General features: G+C 43.2%; 1 protein-coding gene across 5 annotated transcripts in view; it reads right to left on the bottom strand.

The window, feature by feature from the left end:
* Window positions 1-21,723, bottom strand: part of LOC129868307 (active breakpoint cluster region-related protein-like) — a 224,395-nt gene that overhangs the window by 174,901 nt on the left and 27,771 nt on the right. The gene's annotated exons all lie outside the window — the stretch shown is intronic.

The following is a 21,723-nucleotide window of genomic DNA, read 5'->3' as shown; positions in this document are numbered from 1 at the left end:
CCGAGGAATGAGCGTTACACCGAGGTCTGTACTCTGCAGCGGGATCAATTTGAAAGTGGAGGGTCTGTCATGGTCTGGGGCGGTGTGTAACAGCATCATCGGACTGAGCTTGTTGTCATTGCAGGCAATCTCAACACTGTGCGTTACAGGGAAGACATCCTCCTCCCTCATGCGGTACCCGTCCTGCAGGCTCATCCTGACATGACCCTCCAGCATGACAATGCCACCAACCATACTGCTCGTTCTGTGAGTGATTTCCTGCAGGACAGGAATGTCAGTGTTCTGCCATGGCCAGAGAAGAGCCCGGATCTCAATGCCATTGAGCACGTCTGGAACCTGTTGGATCGGAGGGTGAGTCCTAGGGCCATTCCCCCCAGAAATGTCCAGGATCTTGCAGGTGCCTTGGTGGAAGAGTGGGGTAACATCTCACAGCAAGAATTGGCAAATCTGGTGCAGTCCATGAGGAGGAGAGTCCATCAAAGTTTATTTGTCACGTGCACCGAATTCAACAGGTGTAGACCTTACAGTGAAATGCTTACTTACAGGCTCTAACCAATAGTGCAAAAAAGGTATTAGGTGAACAATAGGTAAGTAAAGAAATAAAAACAGTACTTAATTGCAGTACTTAATGCAGCTGGTGGCCACACCAGATACTGACTGTTGCTTTTGATTTTGACCCCCCCCTTTGTTCAGGGACACATTATTCCATTTCTGTTAGTCACATGTCTGTGGAACATGTTCCGTTTATGTCTCAGTTGTTGAATCTTATGTTCATACGAATATTTACACATATTAAGTTTGCTGAAAATAAACACAGTTGACAGTGAGAGGACTTTTCTTTTTTTGCTGAGTTTAGGTAGGGTGAAATGACTATGCATAGATAACAGCAAGTAGCAGCAGTGGTCAATGTAAATTGTCCGGTGGCGATTTTATGAATTGTTCAGCAGTCTTATGCATTGGGGATAGAAGCTGTTGAGGAGCCTTTTGGTCCTAGACTTGGCGCTCCGGTACCGCTTTCCGTGCGATAGCAGAGAAAACAGTCTATAACTTGGGTGACTGGAGTCTGACAATTTTATGGGTTTTCCTCTCCTCTGACACCATCTATTATATCGGTCCTGGATGGCATTCCATTGTTGGCTCGTGTGTGTGTGTGTGTGTGTGTGTGTGTGTGTGTGTGTGTGTGTGTGTGTGTGTGTGTGTGTGTGTGTGTGTGTGTGTGTGTGTGTGTGTGAGCTCTGATCATCATCCTTTGTCTTCAAAATGGGACATCGCTCCCTCATATTCTGTCACATCACAGTCACAGAACGACGCATGTGTGTGTGGAGGGCATACTCCATCCCCTCGGGCATTGGGAAGTGAGCCAATACCAACCTCCCCCACACACACACTAAAACGGCCATCATCTGCGGGCAGGGCCAAACAAAGAGAATTCACTTGCAGCGCCGTGTGTTAGCCTTCCCGTTGCGACACAATCCTTCCAGCATCAAATATTAATGGGCAGTCATGCTGTGGGGTAAAACAGGCCATTACCCAGTCTCTACAGTACTGTGACAGACAGACAAAAGTATTGGTTGATTCCCCACGAGAGGAGAATAGACTTCTAAACCTACTGTGTGTGTGTGTGTGTGTGTGTGTGTGTGTGTGTGTGTGTGTGTGTGTGTGTGTGTGTGTGTGTGTGTGTGTGTGTGTGTGTGTATTCTGATGATCACCTGTATCCCAGTGTTCCACCCAGTTCAATTCTCTGTCAAATTCTGGGTCATACTGTGTGTCATACAATACCCTCTCTGGGGAGCCCAGCAACCACACAACTTCTCACAATAGCCTTGGAGCACCAGCCCCAGTCCATCTGGTTGATCTAGTCAGATACAGCAGTGCTGTATCAAACACACATAGCCAATACAGTCCAACAAACCACTAATCAGCATCGCCAGGAGAACACAACACAATCAATACCAATGTATGTTACTGGAATACATTTCCAGTGAAATGAATTACATGAAAATCATCATTAATCATTACACTGTCTAATGAATGAGGGTAGAGGGAGATATTACAGCCAGTAATCAATTCCCTTCATCGTAGATCCTGGTCAAACAACAGGCTCAGTGATGTGTACAGAGACAAAATTGGCCTAATCTACTCTACTCTCAACCAGTGGATCAGTGAACCTGGGTAACAAAGGATGGCAATAACGGCACGGCATCAAACCATACACAACACCCCCAAAACAGACAGGTTAGCTGGCTGTCACAGGGGGCAGGAAACCACTTAACTTAGGGGGCCCAGTTCAGGTATGACCCCATACCCAGCCCATACACCACTCTATACTCCTCCATTATTCAACGCAGGATATGTGGCTATGGCACTCACCAATCCTGCTGGTTATGCCTTAAACACAGCCTATCGGCATGGGGAGTGGCATGCACGTGTGTGTGCATGTGTGCGTACATACTTAACAGGCCAGCCCACCAGCCAATGAACACGTTGTGTTCTCCCCTACTCTGCCCAGATACCCCCCTGAACCATTCTTCTTCCTCATCTAACCCCTCTCCCGTCACCCCACTCCTGCCCCGCCCGTCTCCCTACGGAAAGAGAGGAAGGAGAGATGAAGGAAGGAGGGAAGAGGGGGGGGGGGGGGGGGGGGGGGTACAGCCCCTTTAGTTCCATATACAAGAAGAAAGCTCTGTCTTCCACTTCACTGGCTATCTCACCAAGGTAGGGATTGAGAGGGGGGGGGGGGGGGGGGGGGGCAAGGGAAGCCACTGCATTAATGGTGTACTGGATGCACAGAATAAATGACTGAAGCTAGGATACAGCTGCTCTTGCATGAATAGTGTGTGTGTTCTGCTCTTCTGTAGTAGTGATGGTACTTCAGTCAACTCATTACACATAACAATAACACAAATTATCTCTTGAAAAAGTATGTATTTTGATCAAATGTACAGTATCCATTTAACAAAAAAACAAGGCTAAAAGAAAGGAAATCATCCAAAAAAAGATGAGCCAAAAAGAGCCATTAGAATCCTTCTGATAAAGAGTGTAGAACTATACTAGAACATTAGAAGAATACTACAGCTACAGAACCTGCTCCCTGTGTGTAGGGCTTATCAGTCATAGTAACGTCATCTAATACACATTACAAATAGGAGTCATTAGATGGTGACGACATGGGAATCAGTGTGCATTATTGAAAGGGGATTTCAGGGTGTAGTCTGGTGCTAGTCATGGCAGACAAGGTTGATAGATGGAAGGGGATGCCCCTAGATACTGATCAAGGTCAGGTTCGTATTTTCATCCCAAATGGTTAGGGTTAGTATGTGGTAAGGGTGAGCTGATTCTAGATCTGCGCCAAAGGGAATAGTGGGCTGGGAAACCCACTATTGATTTGTGAGGACAGGGTTGACACACTCCCACAACCTACCTAAAATCCCAACCTACTCACAACCACCACACTACCGGATTTAAGGTTCCTCTCTATCATCCCTGCTTCTCTCTCTCGTTGCTTTTCTCTGTCACGTAACTTCCCTCTCACTCTGCTGTCATACCTGCACTGTTTCTTTCTCCTCAATCTTCCGTCCCCACACCTCTCCCTCTCTCCTGCTTTCCCTCTTACCGTGTCAATCTCATGGTTTGTCTTTGGACGCATCTTACTTTTTATTCTAGGATCAAAATCGACTACAAAGTGTAAATAGAATAATCTCAGTTACATCCAAAACTGAGATTTGCTATATGATAAGAAAACATTGTATGTCAGAATAAATCCTGAATAAAAATGGATCTTGATACCAGTCACTTTCTCCTAATACCCACCTACAATATTTTTTTGTCAACAAATGTTTCATTTTGCCGTTTTAATAAGGTTAGCAGCAACATGGAATATCGTTGTGTGCAAGTCAACAATGCAATGCCCTCTTAGCTGGCTGGCTAGCAAACATAGCTACACACAATAATACCAAAGACAATATCAGCACGTAGCTTAGTTAGTGCAGTTTGTTTAGGTGATTTTACAGCTATCAATTTAGGAGTCTACAATCTCACCCTGTACAACATGCAGATCGTTGTGCCTCACAGACTGGAGTCTAAGATTCACAATGGCAGATACAATGCATTCAGAAAGTATTCAGACCCCTTAACTTTTTCCACAAAACGGAAATAGCTTATTTACAAAAGTATTCAGACCCTTTGCTATAAGACTCAAAATTGAGCTCAGGTGCATCCTGTTTCCATGAATCATCCTTTAGATGTTTCTACAACTTGATTGGACTCCACCTGTGGTAAATTCAATTGATTTGACATGATTTGGAAAGGCACACACCTGTCTATATAAGGTCCCACAGTTGACAGTGCATGTCAGAGCAAAAACCAACTATTTCTTTGAAGTTTTTCAATAAATGCTCATATTTGTAGCTACTTTAAGTAAATACCTGCAGTCAACTTGTGCAATACGTTAGGAGATGAAGCAGATCTCGTTCTTCATTTCACCAGTCACATTATGAAGCTTACATGCTGACCAGACCGGACACGTCGCATGCGCGAGCGTCGCAAAATAAATTCAGAAATCCATGTTATTCAATTATCGCACCCAATTATTGCACCCGTGTGTGGCAACGAGCATCTGCGATGCCAAGGGCTAAAATAGAACTCATTTCTATTACTGACGCAGATCGCGCTGCAAGTCCTGCCTCTCCCATCTCCTCATTGGTTTATAGAAGTAGGTACCCACATGCCATCTGCTCATTGGTTATACCCACGTGGGTGATTGAAAGACGAAATGTTTTGCCGGTTGTCATGGTAAAAGTGTAGATGTCAATCACCATATAAGTTCAAAGATGAAAAAGCCTGGAAGGAGGAGAGATGACTAAAAACGATTCGGTTGGTAGAGTTCAGTGTGTTGAATCGGAGGGCCTGTTGTCCGGACCTCTCACAGTCTCTATGGGGGTGCAACAGGGTTCAATTCTCGGGCCGACTCTTTTCTCTGTATATATATATACACTGCTCAAAAAAATAAAAGGGAACACTTAAAAAACACAATGTAACTCCAAGTCAATCACACTTCTGTGAAATCAAACTGTCCACTTAGGAAGCAACAATGATTCACAATAAATTTCACATGCTGTTGTGCAAATGGAATAGACAAAAGGTGGAAATTATAGGCAATTAGCAAGACACCCCCCAAAACAGGAGTGATTCTGCAGGTGGTGACCACGGACCACTTCTCAGTTCCTATGCTTCCTGGCTGATGTTTTGGTCACTTTTGAATGCTGGCGGTGCTCACACTCTAGTGGTAGCATGAGACGGAGTCTACAACCCACACAAGTGGCTCAGGTAGTGCAGTTCATCCAGGATGGCACATCAATGCGAACTGTGGCAAAAAGGTTTGCTGTGTCTGTCAGCGTAGTGTCCAGAGCATGCAGGCGTTACCAGGAGACAGGCCAGTACATCAGGAGACGTGGAGGAGGCCGTAGGAGGGCAACAACCCAGCAGCAGGACCGCTACCTCCGACTTTGTGCAAGGAGGTGCACTGCCAGCGCCCTGCAAAATGACCTCCAGCAGGCCACAAATGTGCATGTGTCTGCTCAAACGGTCAGAAACAGACTCCATGAGGGTGGTATGAGGGCCCGACGTCCACAGGTGGGGGTTGTGCTTACAGCCCAACACCGTGCAGGACGTTTGGCATTTGCCAGAGAACACCAAGATTGGCAAATTCGCCACTGGCGCCCTGTGCTCTTCACAGATGAAAGCAGGTTCACACTGAGCACATGAGCACATGTGACAGACGTGACAGAGTCTGGAGACGCCGTGGAGAACGTTCTGCTGCCTGCAACATCCTCCAGCATGACCGGTTTGGCGATGGGTCAGTCATGGTGTGGGGTGGCATTTCTTTGTGGGGCCGCACAGCCCTCCATGTGCTCGCCAGAGGTAGCCTGACTGCCATTAGGGACTGAGATGAGATCCTCAGACCCCTTGTGAGACCATATGCTGACACATGCACATTTGTGGCCTGCTGGAGGTCATTTTGCAGGGCTCTGGCAGTGCACCTCCTTGCACTAAGGCGGAGGTACCGGTCCTGCTGCTGGGTTGTTGCCCTCCTACGGCCTCCTCCACGTCTCCTGATGTACTGGCCTGTCTCCTGGTAGCGCCTGCATGCTCTGGACACTACGCTGACAGACACAGCAAACCTTTTTGCCACAGTTCGCATTGATGTGCCATCCTGGATGAACTGCACTACCTGAGCCACTTGTGTGGGTTGTAGACTCCGTCTCATGCTACCACTAGAGTGAGAGCACCGCCAGCATTCAAAAGTGACCAAAACATCAGCCAGGAAGCATAGGAACTGAGAAGTGGTCTGTGGTCACCACCTGCAGAATCACTCCTGTTTTGGGGGGTGTCTTGCTAATTGCCTATAATTTCCACCTTTTGTCTATTCCATTTGCACAACAGCATGTGAAATTTATTGTCAATCAGTGTTGCTTCCTAAGTGAACAGTTTGATTTCACAGAAGTGTGATTGACTTGGAGTTACATTGTGTTGTTTAAGTGTTCCCTTTATTTTTTTGAGCAGTGTATATATATATATATCAATGATTGACTGTACAGTCGTGGCCAAAAGTTTTGGGAATGACACAAATATGAATTTTCAAAGTTTGCTGCTTCAGTGTCTTTAGATATTTTTGTCAGATGTTACTATGGAATACTGAAGTATAATTACAAGCATTTAAGTGTCAAAGGCTTTTATTGACAATTACATGAAGTTGATGCAAAGAGTCAATATTTGCCGTGTTGACCCTTCTTTTTCAAGACCCTGCAATCCGCCCTGGCATGCTGTCAATTAACTTCTGGGCCACATCCTGACTGATGGCAGCCAATTCTTGCATAATCAATGCTTGGAGTTTGTCAGAATTTGTGGGTTTTTGTTTGTCACCTGCCTTTTGAGGTTTGACCACAAGTTCTCAATGGGATTAAGGTCTGGGGAGTTTCCTGGTCATGGACCCAAAATGTCGATGTTTTGTTGCCCAAGCCACTTAGTTATCACTTTTGCCTTATGGTAAGGTGCTCCATCATGCTGGAAAAGGCAATGTTCGTCACCAAACTGTTCCTGGATTATTTGGAGAAGTTGCTCTCGGAGGATGTGTCTGTACCATTCTTTATTCAGGGCTGTGTTCTTAGGCAAAATTGTGAGTGAGCCCACTCCCTTGGCTGAGAAGCAACCCCACAAATGAATGGTCTCAGGATGCTTTACTGTTGGCATGACACAGGACTGATGGTAGCGCTCACCTTGTCTTCTCCGGACAAGCTTTTTTCCCCAGATGCCCCAAACAATTGGAAAAGGTATTCATCAGAGAAAAGGACTTTACCCCAGTCCTCAGCAGTCCAATCCCTGTAACTTTTGCAGAATATCAGTCTGTCCCTGATGTTTTTCCTGGAGAGAAGTGGCTTCTTTGCTGCCCTTCTTGACACCAGGCCATCCTCCAAAAGTATTCGCCTCACTGTGCATGCAGATGCACTCACACCTGCCTGCTGCTATTCCTGAGCAAGCTCTGTACTGGTGGTGCCCCGATCCCGCAGCTGAATCAACTTTAGGAGATGGTCCTGGTGCTTGCTGGACTTTCTTGGGCGCCCTGAAGCCTTCACAACAATTGAACCGCTCTCCTTGAAGTTCTTGATGATCCGATGAATGGTTGATTTAGGTGCGATCTTACTGGCAGCAATATCCTTGCCTGTGAAGCCCTTTTTGTGCAAAGCAATGATGACGGCACGTGTTTCCTTGCAGGTAACCATGGGTGACAGAGGAAGAACAATGATTCCAAGCACCACCCTCCTTTTGAAGCTTCCAGTCTGTTTCGAACTCGTCAGCATGACAGAGTGATCTCCAGCCTTGTCCTCGTCAACACTCACACCTGTCTTAATAAGAGAATCCCTGACATGATGTCAGCTGATCCTTTTCTGGCAGGGCTGAAATGCAGTGGAATTTTTTGGGGGGGGGATTTAGTTCATTTGCATGGCAGAGGGACTTTGCAATTAATTGCAGAGACAGCAGCGCATTCATTCACCACTCTAACGAGGCAAATCTGGGAGAGGAGACGAACATAACGAGCATATATGAATCACTCATGATTAATTCTCAAGACCAATATGTAACGCAGGTCAACTAATGTTGGATACTAATCGTTACTAGTGAGATTCCAGTAACCAATCATAGTATACTATATTGCTATGTTTAAATTGACAGCTTTAACAAATCAGCTGTCAGAAGCTGCATGACTAGCAGTTTATTTTGAGCCAATCAAAACTCAATATTCTCTTAGTCCCTCTCCCTAACCTCATGTTATACACCATTTAGCGCCAACATGCAACTAAAGAGAGAACTGGATATTAACACTCACTTATCTATACAAACGTGCTGTGAAGGGATTGAGGGAAATATATACGCCAGGATTTGGTGAGTTTTCATAAGGAAAACGAGCTGCTAGCGATTAGGCATTGCTAGCATTTTGCTTGTGTCCATACTGAACCATACAAACGCACAAGCCGTTAACATTTAGGCTAGCTCAGTTATCGATCAATTGAAATAGCAAACATTAGTGATCATGCATGGCAAACCATTTTAGTTTTCATACTTTTATAAAATGTGATTAACTAGTATCATAATCCATTTTGGTACACTTAAGTTTTAGATGACTTTATAAGAAATGACGTGTACGTGTAAGCACTAGTACTTTTTATTTGCCCGGGCTAGTTACTGTCCACGTGAGCCTAGTGCTGTAGTTAGTCAAAATGCTTTACACTAAGTTTTATTTTCTTATTCCTGTATGAGATTAAAACTAAGCACTATATTAATGGTTTTATGAAAAGTTACTCATGGTATATACAGTTAAATACTTATTTTCCACCATAATTTGCAAATAAATTCATAAAAAATCCTACAATGTGATTTTCTGGATTTTTTTCCCTCATTTTGTCTGTCATAGTTGAAGTGTACCTATGATGAGAATTACAGGCCTCTCTCATCTTTTTAAGTGGGAGAACTTGCACAATTGGTGGCTGACTAAATACTTTTTTGCCCCACTGTATATTGTGTGATCCTGTTTGTAAAACAGGTCAGGTTTTTGATTATGGATTCAGTTCCACCAAGGATGGCGAGCCGCCCAAACCCAGAACATCAATAAGAAGATTTGCTTGCGAAGATGTATTTTGCTTGGAGAACACTGAATTTGCACTGCCATACTACGGTGTGATAAGATTTTTCTTGAAGTACATCATTGCATCGGGATTGTTATAAGCACATGCTACACGTAAACACCTTACAGTGTTTATTGATAGGCACAGTCACTCACATTTGATTCCATCTCATAGTGGTTTGTGTCAGTTTTCTGTGGATTCATGTTTATTGTATTGCTATTGGACTTTGAAAATTGAAATCTGAGAGATCCTCAGATTAAGATAGAGTTGGATGCACCCTAGTAAACATGGCCGATATCTAAGTCTATTGTACTATTTGATGCATTTCATTCATATTGAGCTCATTGTACAAATTTCACATAATTCTTTACTCGAGGTGATTCATTTTTTTGTTAAGTATTTTTATTTACAAAATACAAGCCGGCATTTTTTCCCTCAATGATTCAGTTGTGTGGTTTTCATTTCTCCCTACTGCTCCAATAGCAAACCGAACTAGTCCAATAGAGTTTAAGCTTAAACATACAGTAGCCCATAGTGTTAAGCAATTGAAACAAATTATTTGTTCTAATAGAATAAAAACATTTGATCATTTTTCTGTTCTCTCATTTTAGTTCATGTACTTCTCAATTTCCAACTTGCGAAAATATCTGATTTAAGGTATTCCAGAACTTGAATTTCAGAGTGCCAAATTCAAGTACTTTAAGCACCTTGTGCGAACCCTGAGGTACAGAACAATAAAGTATAATGTAACGTACTGAACTGTGATGTCCAACTTGTGAAACGGACGCCTACGATTGGTACAAATTTGGTCTGGTCTGGACCAACCAAATGTGGTCTTGTTTGGGTGTTGAGCTCATTAGAATAATAACCAGTGTGTAGAATAATATCCAAACATGCAAAGGAGGATACTACATTTGTCTACCTATTCAGAATACATCACCATGAAGAGAATGACATTCCTAATGATGCATTTCTGCATAGTACAGATCAAGGACCAATGATGTCATTCAGATAGCGGGTGTTGATCCACTTCACTTACTGTAGTTCAATAACCAAAATAGATTTTTTACTAACTCACGGTATCATAGCTGACATCTTCACATCTTAATTTGGAGTACATATTTTGGGGATATTGTGGTCACATAAAATAACTGCAGGAGATTCTGTTACCAAACTTTGCATCTACAATGTTCCTCAAGTAAATTAATAAAGGTGTATGGTTTGTTAAACTTTGCAATCAATGGTTATTGCTTGGCATTCATTTTAAAAGTGAATAAGTGAGTCTCTGTCACTCTTTTACCATGGAATTGCCCTATTCCCTTTGTCATGTTCATATTAACACTCTACAGCCCTCTAGAGTTCAGATTCTGCCAACACGGATTAAGGACCCCAAGTGTAGGATTACAGGCTAATTCTAATCACGTTGGAGCATAACATGTGGTGTTTGAGAGAATAGTGCCCCTATCTTATTATTTAATGTATGTCATCAGTTCACTACTTAAGCCTTACTAACATGCCAGAGGGCAGGAGTTGAAAGTCACGACTTTACAGCTGTGAGTCTAGCTGCTCTGGCATATTCCTCTCTAAGCCCAGTGAGTATCTATGGTGACTCAGAGGAGCTGTAGCCATTGTAAAGACTGCTGTAGAGTGTGAATAATGCAGGAGACTTCTGTGTGTCTGTTTAACCCCCTGGCTCCCACTGAGCTTTCTGCCTCCCTCTCATTCCTCCTCTCCTCAGCTGACTGAATCAGTCCACACCCGTGTCTGTTTGAAAGGAGACACGCACACACACATTCAATGTTAGACTATGGGCAAAAGGGTGCTGTGCGCACCTCCAATAACCAGTAATGGGATCCCTCTAAACCTCAATATCCAGCTCTCACATTCTAACATCAAAAATTAGGTTCAAATAGCCACATTACTGATATAGAGTCACTTCCCCCCCACTTTCTACTAAGCTTGGACACTTTTCTACTCAAAAAAAAACGGACTGTGCCAAAAATTTGGTAAAATTTAATTGCTTAACACGGACGGACGTAAATATCCTGGCTAAAATCCTGGCCTGTAGACTGGAAGACCATCATTTCTCCTGATCAGACAGAATTGCTAAAAAAAAAACGCCACTACTTTAATATACGTTGTTTGTTTAACATTTTGCATTGTCTTTCTGAGGATCTTGGTCCTGAGAGTCTCGTTTCCATGGACGCGGAAATGGCATTTGATCAGTTGAAATGGGACTACTTGCTTACAGTGCTCCCAAAAAGGTCTGGTCCAAAATGTATTGAAATTATTAAACTGCTATACTCTTCTCCAACAGCTAGTGTGTTAACAAATAATCTCCATTCCCAATACTTTCCACTGCACCGTGGAACAAGATACGGCTGCCCGGCATCATCTTAGCTCTTTTCCCTGTCAATAGAGCCTCTTGCTATTGCGTTACGGAACAGCCAACAAGTGTCAAGAGCGATCCGAGGGGGTATTGAGCATAAGGTGCCGTTATACGCCAAAAAATTATCTGTTTCAAACACGTCCACCTCTCTCCCTGCAGCTCTCTTGCTGCTATCAAGATTCAAGATTCAAGAATCAGACAGTTTCTCAGTTACAAATTAAGTCTGCACAGAGCGAACACTTTCCAATCAATCAGCAGACTCCTCGCCTCCAATACACAAATATAGCATTTCAAATTGTTAGGGACACATTTACATAGCTTGGAATGTCAGTCACGAGAGAGTACTCAACCTTTTAAGCACAACTTTTCTAAGCTATTAGACAAGGTGAAACAGGATCTGTCAAGATGGACAGCCCTCCCTCTGTGCTTAATAGGACATTAACTCTTAAAACCTCTTGAAGCTAGGGGGCAGAATTTTTATATTTGGGGAAAAACTTCACGGTAAATGGACTATTTCTCAGGCTCAGATATTAGAATATGCATATAATTGACAGATTAGGATAGAAAACTCTAAAGTTTCCAAAACTGTCAAAATATTGTCTGTGAGTATAACAGAACTGATTTTCCAGGCGATAACCTGAGGAACTCCAACCCGGAAGTGCTTTAAAAAATAAATAAAATAAATCCATTGCTTGCCCCTCCATTTAAAGGCATATCAACCAGATTTATTTTCCAATGGCTTCCTCAGGCTGTGACCAGGCTTTAGACATAGTTTCAGGCTTTTATTTTGAAAAATGAGCGAGATTTATCAAAACGCGTCAGTGGATGACCAGGTGTCCTTTGATTGGTTCCTGCGCAGGAGAGATTTGGCTCGACATTTTATATCTCTGTAGAATTGAACAGTTTACCGTCTGGTTGAAATATGATCGATTATGTATGTTAAAAACAACCTGAGGATTGATTATAAAAAACGTTTGACATGTTCCTACGAACATTACGGATACTTTTTGGAATTTGTCTGCCCTTCAGTACCAGAACGAGCTTGTGGTTTTCTGAACATAATGCGCAAACCAAATGGCGATTTTTGGTTATAAAACTAATCTTTATCGAACAAAAAGAACATTTATTGTGTAACTGGGAGTCTCGTGAGTACAAACATCCGAAGATTATCAAAGGTAAGCGATTCATTTTATTGCTTTTCTGAGTTTCGTGACCAAGCTAATTTAAGGCTAGCTTTTCTAGCAGTGATTGATACACTCACAAACACTTGGATTGCTTTCGCTGTAAGCATATTTTCAAAATCTGACACGATAGGTGGATTAAGAACAAGCTAAGCTGTGTTTTGGTATATTTCACTTGTGATTCCATGATTATAAATATTTTTATTATTATTTTTTAGTTTGGCACGCTGCCAATTCAGCAGTTGTTTACGAAAATGATCACGTAAAAGGGATCCGTGCGGCAAGAAGTTAAGGAAGAATACCTGGTAATTGCGGGTAAGGAGGGTGGTTGGCGGGTAAGAGGAGAGAGGGTGAGCGGTGGGACAACTAGGAGGGATCTCAGTATCATCCTGGCGGGTGGGAGCTGGGGAGTGGGGGGGATTCGGCTGTATGGGGACCTGGGATTGTGGGAGGGAGGGAGGGAATGGGGTTCTTATGGTCTTCAACAATCTACATTTTTCCACTCATATTATGATTAAAATTGCAGCATTTGTAACTTTTAAAAATGTAACAAACTGTGCCATTGTATACTCTGTTTCTCATGATTGGTATTAATAAAACATTTTAAACACATTCTAATAGCAGAGTGAATATGTTGTGAGTCAAGGAAGTATGTATTTCTTGTATGGCGTATGTAAAGTGAGAATAGCTACCTCTTCAATAAACTCCCTTAAAGAGATGCTTCGGGAGAGTCAGATGAACTTGTGTATACCATTTTTGTGTCCAGTATGAAGGAAGTTTGAGGTAGTTTTGCGAGCCTATGCTAACTAGCACAATGACTGGACGTTTATGCTAGTAAATATTTATAGACTTCCAGTCATTGCGCTAACACAAATTAGCAATAGCGCTAGCACTAGTTAGCAACTTCCTTCAAACTGCACGCAGAGAAATAAAAATGTTATTCAGAAGTTCATCTTACTCTGAGGAAGTTGCCAAAATCCTGAATTATCCCTTTAACCATGGACTGACTTCGCTGCAATGAGGTACAGTTGGACCACATATGACAAACAGCGATGATGATGACTAAAAACAGAGTGATACCAAGAAGGGGATTCAGGATATGAGTGTGGATTTTTGTGGTCAGGTGTTAGGGGCTTGATCTGTGTTCTGCTGCAGTAACTGTCAGTTCATGAGGAAACTCTAAGCATTGCAGGATATATAGGCCTACTGTATATTCTCAAGTGACTTAGCAAGCATAGCCTCTTTGCCCCAAGATGGGAAGTGACATCTTTATGACATATCAAATGCCTCTACTTGATTGTGTTTCCCCCATATGCATATAACAGCAACTATAGTGGCCACCACCACAAAAAAATTGAATTATTTTTTTTAAGAAAATTATTTTGGGGATGGTAAAATGTTTTCAGTTGTAACAACCAAAACCAGATACACAGAGTGTACAAAACATTAGAAACACCTTCCCAATATTGAGTTTGCACCCCCTTTTGCCCTCAGAACAGCTTCAATTCGTCGGGGCATGAACTCTACAAGGTGTCGACTGCGTTCCACAGGGATGTTGTCCTGTTGACTCCAATGCTTCCCACAGTTGTCAAGTTGGCTGGATGCCATTTTGATGGTAAACCATTCTTGATACACACAGGAAACTGTTGAGCGTGAAAAACCAAGCAGCGTTGCAGTTCTTAATACACTCAAATGACGCGCCTGACACCTACTACCACACCCCGTTCAAAGGCACTTAAATAATTTGTCTTGCCCATTCACCCTCTGAATGGCACACATATACAAATCGTGTCTCATTTGTCTCAAAGCTTGAAAATCCTTCTTTTACCAGTCTCCTCCCCTTCATCTACACCGATTATAGTGGATGTAACAGTGACATCAATAATGGATCATAGCTTTCACCTGGATTTACTTGGTCAGTCTATGTCATGGAAATGGCAGGTGTTCCTAATGTTTAGTAAACTCAGTGTATAAAGTATGTAGAAAAGATAATGGAGCAATATTTTTTTCAATAAGATCATCTTTAAGAACTAACAACCACCAAAATAAAAAACGACGGTCAGGGAGAATCTGAAATTCCAAAAATGTCACGGGGCCCCCATTGAGTTGCCTTATTATAGTTTGTTTATGTGTAACTCAGTGTTGTTTTTGTTGCACTGGTTTGCTTTGTCTTGGCCAGGTCGCAGTTGTAAATGAGAACTTGTTCTCAACTGGCCTACCTGGTTAAATAAAGGTGAAATAAAATTTTAAAAATTAATTGACTTTGTTATGTTTGAGTCACTCAGATAGCATAAGAACAAGGCATAAGCCATGTCAAAATGTGTAGAATTGCAGCAAACTAGCTTTGCAACTGCAATTTTTCTCTCAGCCCCATGAGAAATGTGTAGAATTACAGGAAATTAGCTTTAATTAAGCCAAATTGTCTCTGCGGCCAAGAACGCCTCTAAAACCGTGCCACCGCCGCTGAAAAGAATCCTAGAGGAAACACTGTATAGTCTATGCTGAGTATGACTTCTCATTGGTGAGCTGTAGGTTATTACGCAAGACCAAAACCTTCGTTCGTCGGTCTGTTTCCCTCTCACCTGACTAAGGGGGAACTGAGAATAACAAGCAGTGCAAAGAGACAGAGAGTACTGGACATAGGAAACAATGTAAGACAACACAGACATAAAGACAAGAGCATAAGGGAACTGAAAGTCTCATGTTCTAAACACAGATGCTGTTTTATAATGACAAACTGAAAATTAGCTAGGTATTTCAAAACGGAATGGGGTCCTGAGAGAAGCATTATAAAAAGGTGGTAGGCTTAGGTCTAAGTGACAGCCGTACTGCTAACCAATGTTCCATAAAAAAAAAAATATTATAATAATACATTTAAATTAAAAAATAAATAAATCACTAAGCAAATTTCAGGTCTGCTGAGAGCAAACTTGAACTTTGAAATTCTGTGCAACTCTTGCTGTGACCCCTGAGGCTGTGACCTTTAAGTTAGTTTCAGACAGTGGTCAAGTAGCCTACTGTGGCTATTTGATCATAATGTAGGACTACCAGAGTGACCTACCATTAAAAACAATGGGAAAAATGCATCCCAAAACATTTTAACATAGAAATAGCTGTTCTATCATTCAGCCCACAGTAGCAGCCAATGTGTGGTGTTTAATGTCGTCCTACAGTACATTATATGAGACGTCAAGCCCTTCATGTTTTTTTGATAATAACCTGAAAATGTTGTGTTGTTTGATGCAAGAAACCACTTCACAAAATAAAACACATTATTGTTCCCATACCATTATGACAGAGAATCAGACACATTATGCTACCCTCTGCCTATTGGCTACTTAGCTTATTCAAGTTTGTCTCAAAATACAACACTGCCCCTTTAAGACAAAAAAGCTCTTTGCCTGACTCGCTTTTCAAAGAGGTCTAGAAATGTACATGTTTTGTGAGAAGCAATTATTCCCCCATTACTGACTACAAATTAGCTCATAACTCAATTGATTAGATCTCAAAACAAGCGCATCTACTCACCTCCGCTCATGCTGTAAACAAGGTCAGACTCCAGTTAAAAAAGTGAATAGCACAGATCCATATATGGCAATGATCTATTTGCATATAGGCTGCATAACGGCCTACTGCAGCTCTACACAGGTCTGTATAGAGTACAGGCTGAGTCGTGCTTATCAATGCAATAGAATCCTAATCAAATCAAATTGTATTTGTCACATGCGCTAAATTCAACAGGTAGACCTTACAGTGATATGCTTACTTACAAGCCCTTAACCAACAACGCAGTTAAGAAAATACCAAGAAAAGTAGGAGATAAAAATAACAAATAATTAAAGAGCAGCAATAAAATAACAATAGCGGGGCTATATACAGGGGGCACCGGTACAGAGTCAGTGTGCAGGGTCACCGGTGTCGAGGTAATATGTACATGTAGGTAGAGTTATTACAGTGACAATGCATAGATAATAACAGAGAGTAGCAGCGGCGTAGAAAAGGGGGGGGGGGGGGGGGAACAATGCAAATGGTTAGACACTTGATTAGATGTTCAGGAGTCTTATGGCTTGGGGTTAGAAGTTGTTTAGAAGCCTCTTGGACCTAGACTTGGTGCTCCGGAACCGCTTGCCATGCAATAGCAGAGAGAACAGTCTACGACTAGGGTGGCTGGAGTCTTTGACAATTTTTAGGGCCTTTCTCTGACACCACCTGGTATAGAGGTCCTGGATGGCAGGAAGCTTGGCCCTGGTGATGTACTGGGCCGTACGCACTATCCTCTGTAGTGCCTTACGGTCGGAAGCCGAGCAGTTGCCATACCAGGCAGTGATGCAACCAGTCAGGATGCTCTTGATGGTGCAGCTGTAGAACCTTTTGAGGATCTGAGGACCCATGCCAAATCTTTTCAGTCTCCTGAGGGGGAATAGGTTTAGTCATGTCCTCTTCATGACTGTATTGGTGTGCTTGGACCATGTTAGTTTGCTGGTGATGTGGACACAAAGGAACTTGAAGCTCTCAACCTGCTCCACTACAGCCCCGTCGATGAGAAATGGTGCGCGCTCGCTCCTCCTTTTCCTCTAGTCCACAATCATCTCCGATCTCTTTATCACATTGAGGGAAAAGTAATTGTCCTTGCACCACATGGTCAGGTCTCTGACCTCCTCCCTATAGGCTGTCTCATTGTTGTCGGTGATCAGGCCTACCACTGTCGTGTCATCGGCAAACCTAATGGTGTTGGAGTCGTGCCTGGCCGTGCAGTCATGAGTGAACAGGGAGTACAGGAGGGGACTGAACACACACCCGTGAGGGGCCCCCGTGTTGAGGATCAGCGTGACGGCTGTGTTGTTAACTACCCTTACCACCTTGGGGCGGCCCGTCAGAAGGTCCAGGATCCAGTTGCAGAGGGGGGGGGGGGTGTTTAGTCCCAGGGTCCTTAGCTTAGTGGTTAGCTTCGAGGGCACTATGGTGTTGAACGCTGAGCTGTATTCAATGAATAGCATTCTCACATAGATGTTCCTTTGTCCAGGTGGGAAAGGGCAGTGTGGAGTGCAATAGAGATTGCATCATCTGTGGATCTGTTTGTGCAGTATGCAAATTGGAGTGGGTCTAGGGTTTCTGGGATGATGGTGTTGTGAGCCATGACCAGCATTTCAAAGCATTTCATGGGTACAGACGTGAGTGCTATGGGTCGGTAGTCATTTAGACAGGTTACCTTAGTATTCTTGGGCACAGGGACTATGGTGGTCTGCTTGAAACATGTTGGTATTACAGACTCGGTCAGGGAGAGGTTGAAAATGGCAGTGAAGTCACTTGCCAGTTGGTCAGCACATGCTCCGAGTACACGTCCTGGTAATCCGTCTGGCCCTGCGGCCTTGTGAATGTTGACCTGGTTAAAAAGCTTACTCACGTCGGCTGCGGAGAAAGTGATCACACAGTCGTACGGAACAGCTGATGCTCTCATGCATGTTTCAGTGTTACTTGCCTCAAAGCGAGCATAGAAGTTATTTAGCTCGTCTGGTAGGCTCATGTTACTGGGCAGCTCTCGGCTGTGCTTCCCTTTGTAGTCTGTAATGGTTTGCAAGCCCTGCCACAACTGACGAGCGTCAGAGCCGGTGTAGTACGATTTGATCTTAGTCATGTATTGATGCTTTGACTGTTTGATGGTTCGTCGGCGTGCATAGCGGGATTTCTTATAAGCGTCTGGGTTAGAGTCCCGCTCCTTGAAAGCGGCAGCTCTACCCTTTAGCTCAGTGCGAATGTTGCCTGTAATCCATGGCTTATGGTTGGGGTATGTATGTACAGTCACTGTGGGGGGGACGTCCTTGATGCACTTATTGATAAAGCCAGTGACTGACGTGGTGGACTCCTCAATGCCATTGGAAGAATCACGGAACATATTCCAGTCTGTGCTAGCAAAACAGTCCTGTAGTTTAGCATCTGCTTCATCTGACCACTTTTTTATAGACCGAGTCACTGGTGCTTCCTGCTTCAATTTTTGGTTGTAAGCAGGAATCAGGAGGATAGCATTATGGTCAGATTTGCCAAATGAGGGTCAGGGACCGCTTTGTACACGTCGCTGTGTGTGGAGTAAAGGTGGTCCAGGAATTTTTCCCCTCTGGTTGCACATTTAACATGCTGATAGAAATGAGGCAAAACAGATTTAAGTTTCCCTGCATTAAAGTCCCCGGCCACTAGGAGTGCCGCCTCTGGATGAGCGTTTTCCTGTTTGCTTATGGCGGTATACAGCTCATTGAGCACGGTTTTAGTGCCAGCATCGGTCTGTGGTGGTATGTAGACAGCTACGAAAAATACAGATGAAAACACTAGGTAGATTGTGTGGTTTACAGCTTATCGTGAGATACTCTACCTCAGGTGAGCAAAACCTCAAGACTTCCTTAGATATAATGCACCAGCTGTTTACAAATATACATAGGCCACCGCCCCGTGTCTAACCAGAGGCTGCCGATAGTGTGTAACCCACCAGCTGTATGTTATTAATGTCGTCGGTGAAACATAAGATAAAGTTTTTAATATCCCGTTGGTAGGAAATACGTGCTTTCAGTTCATCCCATTTATTTTCCAGCAATTGAACGTTGGCTAACAGTACAGATGGCAAAGGCAGATTAGCCACTCGTCGCCTGATCCTCACAAGGCACTCCGATCTCTTTCCGCAAAATCTCAGTTTCTTTCTCCAGTGAATGACGGGGATGAGGGCCTGTTCGGGTGTTTGGAGTACATCCTTCCCGTCTGACTCATAAAAGAAAAATGATTTGTCCAATTCAAGATGAGTAATCGCTGTTCTGATGTCTAGAAGCTCTTTTCGGTCATATGAGACGGTAGCAGCAATATTGTGTACAAATTAAGTTAAACATTGGGGAATTTATTATTATTATTATTTTTAAATAGTGCGGTTGGTTAAGAACCAATAAAACGGCAGCCATCCTCTCCGTCGCCATCATGTTAATCCGATGCATAGTTAGTTTAGCATACTAAGTCTTGCAGAGTTTGTTTTGGTATGTTGCATTGAAAGTGGCTAATATTGCATTGATTAGATCACAATTGCCACAGTAAAGGGAAACGTTGATAGTATTAACTAAGCAGGAAAACTCTAGAAAGTTGAGTGACGTTCAATCTCATGCTTCTTTGCGCAGGCTGATATTTCTTCTGTGTGGCAGTCCCAGGGAGCTGCGCGCCCAAGCGCAACTTTGAGGGAACATTGCTGGTAACCACTGGGCTTAATAAATATATGTTATACACTCAAGAAAACTGTTCCCTCTTGACTCTATGGTAAATGGGTGCCAGCTGACATTTAATATGGTGACCATGGTAACCTAAAACCTAGCTGTGGTTGGTGGGGGGGCGAGAGAGAACACTGTATAAATAAATACAGGATGTAGCCCTCTGTGTCCATATTAAATGCTGCCATGTCATCGTACTGGTAGTGTAGATCCTTATGAGAAGTATAGTTATGGTCATTTCACCAACACTAAAAAAAATCAGCAGACATTATCATTGTTACTGTCAGCATCACAGTCATGGTCAGCTTGATAATGATGGCAAATGCTCTAAGAACAATCATTTTAAGGGGAAGTGAGTGTTTAAATGTATTTCAAATCAACTTTGATATTGTTTAATTGGGAATGGTTCTCACCGCATGTGGCAGGGGCTACAGTCCATTACGGATTACAAAGAAAGAACCAGCCGTGATCTGCCAAACAATGCCTTTCTGCCAGACAAACGCAATGCATTTTATGCACGCTTCCACAATAACAACATTGTACCATGCGTGAGGGCCCCCACTGACCCAGAGGACTGGGTGATCTCTCTTTCCTAGGCCGAAGTGAGTAAGGTCTTTAATCAGGTCAAAACTAGCAGCAGGGCTGGACGGTATTCCAGGGCGTGTTCTCAGAGCATGTGCAGATCAGGTGGCAGGCATATTCATGGTAATTTTCAACTGTAATTTTCAGTCTGTAATCTCCACGTCTTAAAATGGCTACCATCATTCCTATTGGAATGAGCTCTAAAGCTTCATGACACAATTACTACCACCCTGTAGCACTCACATCTGTAATCATGAAGTGCTTTGAAAGGCTGGTATGGAACACATCAACTCCATCATCCCAGACACCCTAGACCCACTCCAATTTGCATATTGCCCCAACAGATCCATAGACGACGCAATCTCAATTGCACTTCACACTGCCCTCACCCACCTAGATAAGATGAATGCATGTGAGAATGCTTTTCATGGACTACAGCTCAGTGCTCAACACCATTGTCCTCTCCAAGCTGGTCACCAAGCTTAGGACTCTGGGACTAAACACCTCCCCCTGCAACTGGATCCTGGACTTCCTGACGGGCCGACCCGAGGTGGTGAGGGTAGGCAACATCACCTCCACCACGCACAGTCGTGAATTAGGCTCTACAGCGCCTCTTCTCCATCTTTAATTATTTGTTTATTTAACTAGGCAAGTCAGTAAAGAACAAATTTAAGTCAGTTAAGAACAATGACGGCATACCAAAAGGCCTCCTGCGGGGACGGGGGATTAAAAATATAAGACAAAATACACATTGACAAGAGAGACACCACATAAAGAGAGACCAAAGACAACATAACATGGTAGCAACACATGACAACAACATGGTAGCAACACAACATGGTAGCAGCACAAAACATGGTACAAACTATATTGGGCCCAGACAACAGCACAAAGGCAAAATATTTTTTTTGCCTTTGTGCCGTTTCCTCCAGCATCTTCACAAGGTCCTTTGCTGTTGTTCTGGGATTGATTTGCACTTTTCGCACCAATGTACGTTAATCTCTAGGAGAGCGGTATGGCGACTGCGTGGTCCCATGGTGTTTATACGTGCGTACTGTTGTTTGTACAGATAAACATGGTACCTTCAGGCGTTTGGAAATTGCTCCCAACGATGAACCAGACTTGTGGAGGTCTACAATTTGTTTTCTGAGGTCTTC

The sequence above is a fragment of the Salvelinus fontinalis genome, chromosome 13 (genome assembly GCF_029448725.1).
Source record: "Salvelinus fontinalis isolate EN_2023a chromosome 13, ASM2944872v1, whole genome shotgun sequence".
Classification (NCBI taxonomy): domain Eukaryota; kingdom Metazoa; phylum Chordata; class Actinopteri; order Salmoniformes; family Salmonidae; genus Salvelinus; species Salvelinus fontinalis.
The sequence above is the reverse complement of the archived record's forward strand: the minus strand, read 5'-3'. Positions and strand labels throughout refer to the sequence as shown.